General features: G+C 54.9%; 1 protein-coding gene across 2 annotated transcripts in view; it reads right to left on the minus strand.

The window, feature by feature from the left end:
- LOC120921530 (meiosis 1 associated protein) overlaps nucleotides 1–12,389 on the minus strand; it is a 52,509-nt gene that overhangs the window by 19,929 nt on the left and 20,191 nt on the right. The window lies entirely within an intron of this gene.

The following is a 12,389-nucleotide window of genomic DNA, read 5'->3' on the forward strand; positions in this document are numbered from 1 at the left end:
CCTACGAGGGACCCTGAGAGCCCCACCAGAAATCCCGGAACCCGGGGCCCTGAACATGGAACTAAATATCCTTCGAGGAACCCTGAGAGCCCCACCGGAGATCCCAGAACATGGAACTAAATATCATACGAGGAACCCTGAGAGCCCCACCAGAAATCCTGGAACCCGGAACTAAATATCCTACGAGGAATCCTGAGAGCCCCACCAGAAATCCTGGAACCCGGAACTAAATATCCTACGAGGAATCCTGAGAGCCCCACCGGAAATCTCGGAACCCGGAACTAAATATCCTACGAGGAATCCTGAGAGCCCCACCGGAAATCTTGGAACCCGGAACTAAATATCCTTCGAGGAACCCTGAGAGCCCCACCGGAAATCCCGGAACCCGGGGCCCGGAACATGGGACTAAATATCCTTCGAGGAACCCTGAGAGCCCCACCGGAGATCCCAGAACATGGAACTAAATATCATACGAGGAACCCTGAGAGCCCCACCAGAAATCCTGGAACCCGGAACTAAATATCCTACGAGGAATCCTGAGAGCCCCACCGGAAATCTCGGAACCCGGAACTAAATATCCTACGAGGAATCCTGAGAGCCCCACCGGAAATCTCGGAACCCGGAACATGGAACTAAATATCCTACGAGGAATCCTGAGAGCCCCACCGGAAATCTCGGAACCCGGAACATGGAACTAAATATCCTACGAGGAATCCTGAGAGCCCCACCGGAAATCTCGGAACCCGGAACATGGAACTAAATATCCTACGAGGGACCCTGAGAGCCCCACCGGAAATCCCGAAACCCGGGGCCCTGAACATGGAACTAAATATCCTACAAGGAACCCTGAGAGCCCCACCAGAAATCCCGGAACCCTGAACATGGAACTAAATATCCTACGAGGGACCCTGAGAGCCCCACCAGAAATCCCGGAACCCGGAACATGGAACTAAATATCCTAGGAGGAACCCTGAGAGCCCCACCGGAAATCCCGGAACCCGGAACATGGAACTAAATATCCTTCGAGGAACCCTGAGAGCCCCACCAGAAATCCCCGGAACCCGGGGCCCTGAACATGGAACTAAATATCCTACGAGGAATCCTGAGAGCCCCACCGGGAATCCCGGAACCCGGGGCCCTGAACATGGAACTAAATATCCTACGAGGGACCCTGAGAGCCCCACCGGAAATCCCGAAACCCGGGGCCCTGAACATGGAACTAAATATCCTACAAGGAACCCTGAGAGCCCCACCAGAAATCCCGGAACCCTGAACATGGAACTAAATATCCTACGAGGGACCCTGAGAGCCCCACCGGAAATCCCGAAACCCGGGGCCCTGAACATGGAACTAAATATCCTACAAGGAACCCTGAGAGCCCCACCAGAAATCCCGGAACCCTGAACATGGAACTAAATATCCTACGAGGGACCCTGAGAGCCCCACCAGAAATCCCGGAACCCGGAACATGGAACTAAATATCCTAGGAGGAACCCTGAGAGCCCCACCGGAAATCCCGGAACCCGGAACATGGAACTAAATATCCTTCGAGGAACCCTGAGAGCCCCACCAGAAATCCCCGGAACCCGGGGCCCTGAACATGGAACTAAATATCCTACGAGGAATCCTGAGAGCCCCACCGGGAATCCCGGAACCCGGGGCCCTGAACATGGAACTAAATATCCTACGAGGGACCCTGAGAGCCCCACCGGAAATCCCGGAACCCGGAACATGGAACTAAATATCCTAGGAGGAACCCTGAGAGCCCCACCGGAAATCCCGGAACCCGGAACATGGAACTAAATATCCTTCGAGGAACCCTGAGAGCCCCACCAGAAATCCCCGGAACCCGGGGCCCTGAACATGGAACTAAATATCCTACGAGGAATCCTGAGAGCCCCACCGGGAATCCCGGAACCCGGGGCCCTGAACATGGAACTAAATATCCTACGAGGAACCCTGAGAGCCCCACCAGAAATCCCGGAACCCGGGGCCCTGAACATGGAACTAAATATCCTAGGAGGAACCCTGAGAGCCCCACCGGAAATCCCCGGAACCCGGGGCCCTGAACATGGAACTAAATATCCTACGAGGAACCCTGAGAGCCCCACCAGAAATCCCGGAACCCGGGGCCCTGAACATGGAACTAAATATCCTAGGAGGAACCCTGAGAGCCCCACCGGAAATCCCGGAACCCGGAACATGGAACTAAATATCCTTCGAGGAACCCTGAGAGCCCCACCAGAAATCCCCGGAACCCGGGGCCCTGAACATGGAACTAAATATCCTTCGAGGAACCCTGAGAGCCCCACCGGGAATCCCGGAACCCGGGGCCCTGAACATGGAACTAAATATCCTACGAGGAACCCGGGGCCCAGAACATGGAACTAAATATCCTACGAGGGACCCTGAGAGCCCCACCGGAAATCCCGGAACCCGGGGCCCGGAACATGGAACTAAATATCCTTCAAGGGACCCTGAGAGCCCCACCGGAAATCCCGGAACCCGGAACATGGAACTAAATATTCTACGAGGGACCCTGAGAGCCCCACCGGAAATCCCGGAACCCGGGGGCCCTGAACATGGAACTAAATATCCTACGAGGAACCCTGAGAGCCCCACCAGAAATCCCGGAACCCGGGGCCCTGAACATGGAACTAAATATCCTACGAGGAACCCGGGGCCCAGAACATGGAACTAAATATCCTACGAGGGACCCTGAGAGCCCCACCGGAAATCCCGGAACCCGGGGCCCGGAACATGGAACTAAATATCCTTCAAGGGACCCTGAGAGCCCCACCGGAAATCCCGGAACCCGGAACATGGAACTAAATATCCTTCAAGGAACCCTGAGAGCCCCACCGGAAATCCCGGAACCCGGGGCCCTGAACATGGAACTAAATATCCTTCGAGGAACCCTGAGAGCCCCACCGGGAATCCCGGAACCCGGGGCCCTGAACATGGAACTAAATATCCTACGAGGAACCCTGAGAGCCCCACCAGAAATCCCGGAACCCGGGGCCCTGAACATGGAACTAAATATCCTACGAGGAACCCTGAGAGCCCCACCGGAAATCCCGGAACCCGGGGCCCAGAACATGGAACTAAATATCCTACGAGGGACCCTGAGAGCCCCACCGGAAATCCCGGAACCCGGGGCCCGGAACATGGAACTAAATATCCTTCAAGGGACCCTGAGAGCCCCACCGGAAATCCCGGAACATGGAACTAAATATCCTTCAAGGAACCCTGAGAGCCCCACCGGAAATCCCGGAACCCGGAACATGGAACTAAATATCCTACGAGGGACCCTGAGAGCCCCACCAGAAATCCCGGAACCCGGGGCCCTGAACATGGAACTAAATATCCTACGAGGAACCCGGGGCCCAGAACATGGAACTAAATATCCTACGAGGGACCCTGAGAGCCCCACCGGAAATCCCGGAACCCGGAACATGGAACTAAATATCCTTCAAGGGACCCTGAGAGCCCCACCAGAAATCCCGGAACCCGGAACATGGAACTAAATATCCTTCAAGGAACCCTGAGAGCCCCACCGGAAATCCCGGAACCCGGAACATGGAACTAAATATCCTACGAGGGACCCTGAGAGCCCCACCGGAAATCCCGGAACCCGGGGGCCCTGAACATGGAACTAAATATCCTACGAGGAACCCTGAGAGCCCCACCAGAAATCCCGGAACCCGGGGCCCTGAACATGGAACTAAATATCCTACGAGGAACCCGGGGCCCAGAACATGGAACTAAATATCCTACGAGGGACCCTGAGAGCCCCACCGGAAATCCCGGAACCCGGAACATGGAACTAAATATCCTTCAAGGGACCCTGAGAGCCCCACCGGAAATCCCGGAACCCGGAACATGGAACTAAATATCCTTCAAGGAACCCTGAGAGCCCCACCGGAAATCCCGGAACCCGGGGCCCTGAACATGGAACTAAATATCCTACGAGGAACCCTGAGAGCCCCACCAGAAATCCCGGAACCCGGAACATGGAACTAAATATCTTACGAGGGACCCTGAGAGCCCCACCGGAAATCCCGGAACCCGGAACATGGAACTAAATATCCTACGAGGAACCCTGAGAGCCCCACCAGAAATCCCGGAACCCGGAACATGGAACTAAATATCTTACGAGGGACCCTGAGAGCCCCACCGGAAATCCCGGAACCCGGGGCCCTGAACATGGAACTAAATATCCTACGAGGAACCCTGAGAGCCCCACCGGAAATCCCGGAACCCTGAACATGGAACTAAATATCCTACAAGGAACCCTGAGAGCCCCACCGGAAATCCCGGAACCCGGAACATGGAACTAAATATCCTACAAGGAACCCTGAGAGCCCCACCAGAAATCCCCGGGGCCCTGAACATGGAACTAAATATCCTACGAGGGACCCTGAGAACCCCACCGGAAATCCCGGAACCCGGGGCCCTGAACATGGAACTAAATATCCTACGAGGGACCCTGAGAGCCCCACCAGAAATCCCGGAACCCGAGGCCCAGAACCCGGAACTAAATATTCTTCGAGGAACCCTGAGAGCCCCACCGGAAATCCCGGAACCCAGAACTAAATATCCTACGAGGAACCCTGAGAGCCCCACTGGAAATCCCAGAACCCGGAACTAAATATCCTTTGAGGAACCCTGAGAGCCCCACCGGAAATCCCGGAACCTGGAACTAAATATCCTACGAGGAACCCTGAGAGCCCCACCGGAAATCCCGGAACCCGGGGCCCTGAACATGGAACTAAATATCCTACGAGGAACCCTGAGAGCCCCACCGGAAATCCCGGAACCCGGAACTAAATATCCTACGAGGAACCCTGAGAGCCCCACCGGAAATCCCGGAACCCGGGGCCCTGAACATGGAACTAAATATCCTACGAGGGACCCTGAGAGCCCCACCGGAAATCCCGGAACCCGGGGCCCTGAACATGGAACTAAATATCCTACGAGGAACCCTGAGAGCCCCACCGGAAATCCCGGAACCCTGAACATGGAACTAAATATCCTACGAGGGACCCTGAGAGCCCCACCGGGAATCCCAGAACCCGGAACTAAATATCCTACGAGGGACCCTGAGAGCCCCACCGGGAATCCCAGAACCCGGAACTAAATATTCTTCGAGGAACCCTGAGAGCCCCACCGGAAATCCCGGAACCCAGAACTAAATATCCTACGAGGAACCCTGAGAGCCCCACTGGAAATCCCAGAACCCGGAACTAAATATCCTTCGAGGAACCCCGAGAGCCCCACCGGAAATCCCGGAACCCGGAACTAAATATCCTACGAGGAACCCTGAGAGCCCCACCGGAAATCCCGGAACCTGGAACTAAATATCCTACGAGGAACCCTGAGAGCCCCACCGGAAATCCTGGAACCCGGGGCCCTGAACATGGAACTAAATATCCTACGAGGAACCCTGAGAGCCCCACCGGAAATCCCGGAACCCGGAACTAAATATCCTACGAGGAACCCTGAGAGCCCCACCGGAAATCCCGGAACCCTGAACATGGAACTAAATATCCTACGAGGAACCCTGAGAGCCCCACCGGAAATCCCGGAACCCGGAACTAAATATCCTTCGAGGAACCCTGAGAGCCCCACCGGAAATCCCGGAACTAAATATCCTACGAGGAACCCTGAGAGCCCCACCGGAAATCCCGGAACCCGGGGCCCTGAACATGGAACTAAATATCCTTCGAGGAACCCTGAGAGCCCCACCAGAAATCCCGGGAACCCGGAATGTGTGACAGACTAACAGGGACAGAGGCTTTGGAGAGGACTGAATGCCGGCCTCTTGCATTCTGATTATGGGCCCCGGACTGTAAGGGAACAATACTCCCTGTGAGGTGTATGCTGGGGGCCTTGAAGTAATGTTACTTTGGGTTCAGGTCCATTTCCCCCTAAAACACACAGACTCCGGGAACCCTGTATATGCCATATTAGAGCCGGTTCACACCGGGGGGGGGGGGGGGGCAACACGACTTCCAGCGCGACTTTGACCCGATTTGATGAATCACAGCGCGACTTGAGGTCGCCTCCAGGAGGTGGAACTCCATGACAAATTTTAAATAAAAAAACGGCATGGGTTCCCCCTCCAAGGGCATACCAGGTCCCTAGGTCTGGTATGGATTTCAAGGGGAACCCCCTACACAGAAAATAAACGGCGTGGGGGTCCCCCCCAAATTCATACCAGACCCTTATCCGAGCACGCAGCCCAACCGGTCAGGAAAGGGTTTGGGGACAATGCACCTTGTCCCCATATTGATGGGGACAAGGGCCTCTTCCCGACAACCCTGGCCGTTGGTTGTCGTGGTCTGCGAGCGGGGGGCTTATCAGAATCCGGGAGCCTAAAAAGAGGGCCCCCAGATCCCGGCCCCCACCCTATGTGAATGATTATGGGGGTACATCGTACCTCTACCCATTCACCTGGGGGGGGGGGGGGAAATGTCAAGCATAAAAACACTACACAGGTTTTTAAAGTAATTTATTCGGCAGCTCCGGGGGTCTTCTTCAGACTTCTCCGCTCTCCGGTTCTTCCTGCCTTCTGCCGGGGTCCGCTATGTTCTTCCAGCTCTTTACTAGCGGCAGCCCGGTCTTCTGCGTTGCCTTCTTCCCTCTTCTCTGATGTTGACACAACGCTTTCTCCCGCTGTAATGCCGGTTGCGCACCGATTTATATAGGCATGGGGCATGGTCACCGGGTGACATCACCTCGGAGACCCCGCCCCTTATGTCGTCACCACCCGGAGCATGATGGGACTGTGACGTCATACGAGGCCTATATAAATCGTTGCGCACCGCGCACCCGGCATTACAGCGGGAGAGATTGTTGAGTCAACATCGAAGAAGAGAAGAGGGAAGAAGACGACGCAGAAGATCGGGCCCCCCGCTGGTAAAAGAGCTGGAGGTGCCCGGCAGAAGGCAGAGCGGGAGAAGTCGGAAGAAGACCCCCGAAGTCAGAAGAAGGGAGAAGACCGGGCCCCCGCTAGTAAAAGAGCTGGAGGTGCCCGGCAGAAGGCAGAGCGGGAGAAGTGAGCGGAGAAGTCGGAAGAAGACCCCCGAAGTCAGAAGAAGGGAGAAGACCGGGCCCCCGCTAGTAAAAGAGCTGGAGGTGCCCGGCAGAAGGCAGAGCGGGAGAAGAGAGCGGAGAAGTCGGAAGAAGACCCCCGAAGTCAGAAGAAGGGAGAAGACCGGGCCCCCGCTAGTAAAAGAGCTGGAGGTGCCCGGCAGAAGGCAGAGCGGGAGAAGAGAGCGGAGAAGTCGGAAGAAGACCCCCGAAGTCAGAAGAAGGGAGAAGACCGGGCCCCCGCTAGTAAAAGAGCTGGAAGAAGATAGCGGAGGAGCCCGGCAGAAAGAACCGGAGAGCGGAGAAGTCGGAAAAAGACCCCCGAAGTCAGAAGAAGGGAGAAGACCGGGCCCCCGCTAGTAAAAGAGCTGGAGGTGCCCGGCAGAAGGCAGAGCGGGAGAAGAGAGCGGAGAAGTCGGAAGAAGACCCCCGAAGTCAGAAGAAGGGAGAAGACCGGGCCCCCGCTAGTAAAAGAACTGGAAGAAGATAGCGGAGGAGCCCGGCAGAAAGAACCGGAGAGCGGAGAAGTCGGAAGAAGACCCCCGAAGTCAGAAGAAGGGAGAAGACCGGGCCCCCGCTAGTAAAAGAGCTGGAAGAAGATAGCGGAGGAGCCCGGCAGAAAGAACCGGAGAGCGGAGAAGTCGGAAAAAGACCCCCGAAGTCAGAAGAAGGGAGAAGACCGGGCCCCGCTAGTAAAAGAGCTGGAGGTGCCCGGCAGAAGGCAGAGCGGGAGAAGAGAGCGGAGAAGTCGGAAGAAGACCCCCGAAGTCAGAAGAAGGGAGAAGACCGGGCCCCCGCTAGTAAAAGAACTGGAAGAAGATAGCGGAGGAGCCCGGCAGAAAGAACCGGAGAGCGGAGAAGTCGGAAAAAGACCCCCGAAGTCAGAAGAAGGGAGAAGACCAGGCCCCCGCTAGTAAAAGAGCTGGAGGTGCCCGGCAGAAGGCAGAGCGGGAGAAGAGAGCGGAGAAGTCGGAAGAAGACCCCCGAAGTCAGAAGAAGGGAGAAGACCGGGCCCCCGCTAGTAAAAGAGCTGGAAGAAGATAGCGGAGGAGCCCGGCAGAAAGAACCGGAGAGCGGAGAAGTCGGAAAAAGACCCCCGAAGTCAGAAGAAGGGAGAAGACCGGGCCCCGCTAGTAAAAGAGCTGGAGGTGCCCGGCAGAAGGCAGAGCGGGAGAAGAGAGCGGAGAAGTCGGAAGAAGACCCCCGAAGTCAGAAGAAGGGAGAAGACCGGGCCCCCGCTAGTAAAAGAACTGGAAGAAGATAGCGGAGGAGCCCGGCAGAAAGAACCGGAGAGCGGAGAAGTCGGAAAAAGACCCCCGAAGTCAGAAGAAGGGAGAAGACCAGGCCCCCGCTAGTAAAAGAGCTGGAGGTGCCCGGCAGAAGGCAGAGCGGGAGAAGAGAGCGGAGAAGTCGGAAGAAGACCCCCGAAGTCAGAAGAAGGGAGAAGACCGGGCCCCCGCTAGTAAAAGAGCTGGAAGAAGATAGCGGAGGAGCCCGGCAGAAAGAACCGGAGAGCGGAGAAGTCGGAAAAAGACCCCCGAAGTCAGAAGAAGGGAGAAGACCGGGCCCCGCTAGTAAAAGAGCTGGAGGTGCCCGGCAGAAGGCAGAGCGGGAGAAGAGAGCGGAGAAGTCGGAAGAAGACCCCCGAAGTCAGAAGAAGGGAGAAGACCGGGCCCCCGCTAGTAAAAGAACTGGAAGAAGATAGCGGAGGAGCCCGGCAGAAAGAACCGGAGAGCGGAGAAGTCGGAAAAAGACCCCCGAAGTCAGAAGAAGGGAGAAGACCGGGCCCCCGCTAGTAAAAGAGCTGGAGGTGCCCGGCAGAAGGCAGAGCGGGAGAAGAGAGCGGAGAAGTCGGAAGAAGACCCCCGAAGTCAGAAGAAGGGAGAAGACCGGGCCCCCGCTAGTAAAAGAGCTGGAAGAAGATAGCGGAGGAGCCCGGCAGAAAGAACCGGAGAGCGGAGAAGTCGGAAAAAGACCCCCGAAGTCAGAAGAAGGGAGAAGACCGGGCCCCCGCTAGTAAAAGAGCTGGAGGTGCTCGGCAGAGCGGGAGAAGAGAGCAGAGAAGTCGGAAGAAGGCCCCCGAAGTCAGAAGAAGGGAGAAGACCGGGCCCCCGCTAGTAAAAGAGCTGGAGGTGCTCGGCAGAGCGGGAGAAGAGAGCAGAGAAGTCGGAAGAAGGCCCCCGAAGTCAGAAGAAGGGAGAAGACCGGGCCCCCGCTAGTAAAAGAGCTGGAGGTGCTCGGCAGAGCGGGAGAAGAGAGCAGAGAAGTCGGAAGAAGGCCCCCGAAGTCAGAAGAAGGGAGAAGACCGGGCCCCCGCTAGTAAAAGAGCTGGAAGAAGATAGCGGAGGAGCCCGGCATAAAGAACCAGAAAGCAGAGAAGTCGGAAGGAGACCCCTGAAGTTGGAAGAAGACCCCCGTCGCCCCCCTGCCCCAAAGCACCCACCCCCCCCATGTTGAGGGCATGCGGCCTGGTAAGGTTCAGGTGGGGGGGACGCTCGCTCGTCCCCACCCCCTTTCCTGACCGGCTGTGCTGCGTGACCCCCAAGCCGTTTTTATATTTAAAATTTGGCATGGAGTTCCCCCTCCTGAAGGGCGACTTTAAGTTGCGCTGTGATTCACGCTGAAGTCGTGTCTAAATCGCCTCGCAAAGTCACGCTAAAAGTCGTGCTGCCCCGGTGTGAACCGGCTCTAAGGCCCCGTACACACGAGGAGACATGTCCGATGAAAACGGTCCGCTACAAGTACATGTCTCCTGGGAGCTTTTGATCTGATTTGTGTACACACCATCAGACCAAAATCCCCGCGGACAGAGAACGCAGTGATGTAGAAGACACCGACGTTCTCAAACACGGAAGTGCAATGCTTCCACGCATGCGTCGAATCAATTCGACGCATGTGCTGGATTTCGGGACGCTGGTTACACGTCATAACCAGCGGACATGTTTCCAGCAGACAAGTTTCTTAGCTTGCTTAGAAACTTTTGTCCGCTGGAAACCTGTCCGCTAGGCGGTACACAGGGTCAGACATGTCCACGGACCAATTTCAGCGGATATGTTCGACCGTGTGTACGCGGCCTGAGGCCTCGTACAGATGACCAGATCTATCCGCTGGGATTGATCCGCGGATCAGTTCCAGCGGATAGATCCGGTCGTGTGTACGCCCGAGCGGACAATTTTCGGCGGATAAAAATCCAGCCGACTGATTCCCAGCGGATAAAATTTTTGTAGCATGCTAAGAAATCTATCAGCTGGAATCCAGTCCAGCGGACTGATCCGGTCGTCTGTACAGACTCACCGGATCAGTCCGTCCGCTCCCATCCCTCGCATGCGTCGTAATGATTCGACGCATGCGTGGAAGTATTCACCTTCACGGCACGACACGTGACCGCGGATGTTTTCCGCGCGGATTTTGATCTGATGGTGTGTACAAGCCATCGGATCAAAATCCGGAGGAGGAATGTCCGCTGGAAACGGTCCGGCGGACCGTTTCCAGCGGATAACCCCTCGTGTGTACGGGGCCTTAGAGTCTTTCACCCATTGTTGTTTGTGATAATTATCTCTGCTATTGTGAGAAGGTGTCCTGTGTTTATACTTATGATAATGTATCATCTACTGTGTGAAGCTCGGTGACAACAAGTCTGACCAGTAGTGACATCCTGATTTATCATAACAATGCCCAGGAGGACACGGAGTCACATCGGCTGCTTTAAGGGATTAGTTAATTAGCTCATGTAAATGTATGTTTCTGGTTACAGGTGTATTGTTAGAGTAATATGAGCAGGAGGGGGGAACCTCCTCTTCTACTGTATATAAGACTTGTATTCTGCTTCTAATAAACAGTCTGATTCCTGTTTGACCCTCAACATGGAGCCTCGTCTCGTATTTGGGGGAGAACTATTCGTATGGGTTTCTAGTTTGCCTGGTTAGAGGGTCCGGGAGCTGCCTTTGGGTTCGGGAATGGAATGTCCTGAACAACTTTAACCCCTTTCATACCCGGGGGGTCGTTACAGACACGTCATGTATGTAGAAGGCGGAGGGGTATGGAGGAGATGGAGAACATCACCAGGAATGATCGGCAATGTCACGTCATGTATGTAGAAGATGGAGGAGATGGAGAACATCACCAGGAATGATCGGGAATGTCACGTCATGTATGTAGAAGGCGGAGGAGTATGGAGGAGATGGAGAACATCACCAGGAATGATTGGGAATGTCACGTCATGTATGTAGAAGACGGAGGAGTATGGAGGAGATGGAGAACATCACCAGGAATGATCGGGAATGTCACGTCATGTATGTAGAAGATGGAAGGGTATGGAGGAGATGGAGAACATCACCAGGAATGATCGGGAATGTCACGTCATGTATGTAGAAGATGGAGGAGTATGGAGGAGATGGAGAACATCACCAGGAATGATCGGGAATGTCACGTCATGTATGTAGAAGATGGAGGAGTATGGAGGAGATGGAGAACATCACCAGGAATGATCGGGAATGTCACGTCATGTATGTAGAAGACGGAGGAGTATGGAGGAGATGGAGAACATCACCAGGAATGATCGGGAATGTCACGTCATGTATGTAGAAGACAGAGGAGTATGGAGGAGATGGAGAACATCACCAGGAATGATCGGGAATGTCACGTCATGTATGTAGAAGACAGAGGAGTATGGAGGAGATGGAGAACATCACCAGGAATGATCGGGAATGTCACGTCATGTATGTAGAAGATGGAGGAGTATGGAGGAGATGGAGAACATCACCAGGAATGATCGGGAATGTCACGTCATGTATGTAGAAGACGGAGGAGTATGGAGGAGATGGAGAACATCACCAGGAATGATCGGGAATGTCACGTCATGTATGTAGAAGACGGAGGAGTATGGAGGAGATGGAGAACATCACCAGGAATGATCGGGAATGTCACGTCATGTATGTAGAAGACAGAGGAGTATGGAGGAGATGGAGAACATCACCAGGAATGATCGGGAATGTCACGTCATGTATGTAGAAGACGGAGGAGTATGGAGGAGATGGAGAACATCACCAGGAATGATCGGGAATGTCACGTCATGTATGTAGAAGACAGAGGAGTATGGAGGAGATGGAGAACATCACCAGGAATGATCGGGAATGTCACGTCATGTATGTAGAAGACAGAGGAGTATGGAGGAGATGGAGAACATCACCAGGAATGATCGGGAATGTCACGTCATGTATGTAGAAGACGGAGGAGTATGGAGGAGATGGAGAACATCACCAGGAATGATCGGGAATGTCACGTCATGTATGTAG

This window comes from Rana temporaria, assembly GCF_905171775.1.
Source record: "Rana temporaria chromosome 1 unlocalized genomic scaffold, aRanTem1.1 chr1e, whole genome shotgun sequence".
NCBI lineage: Eukaryota > Metazoa > Chordata > Amphibia > Anura > Ranidae > Rana > Rana temporaria.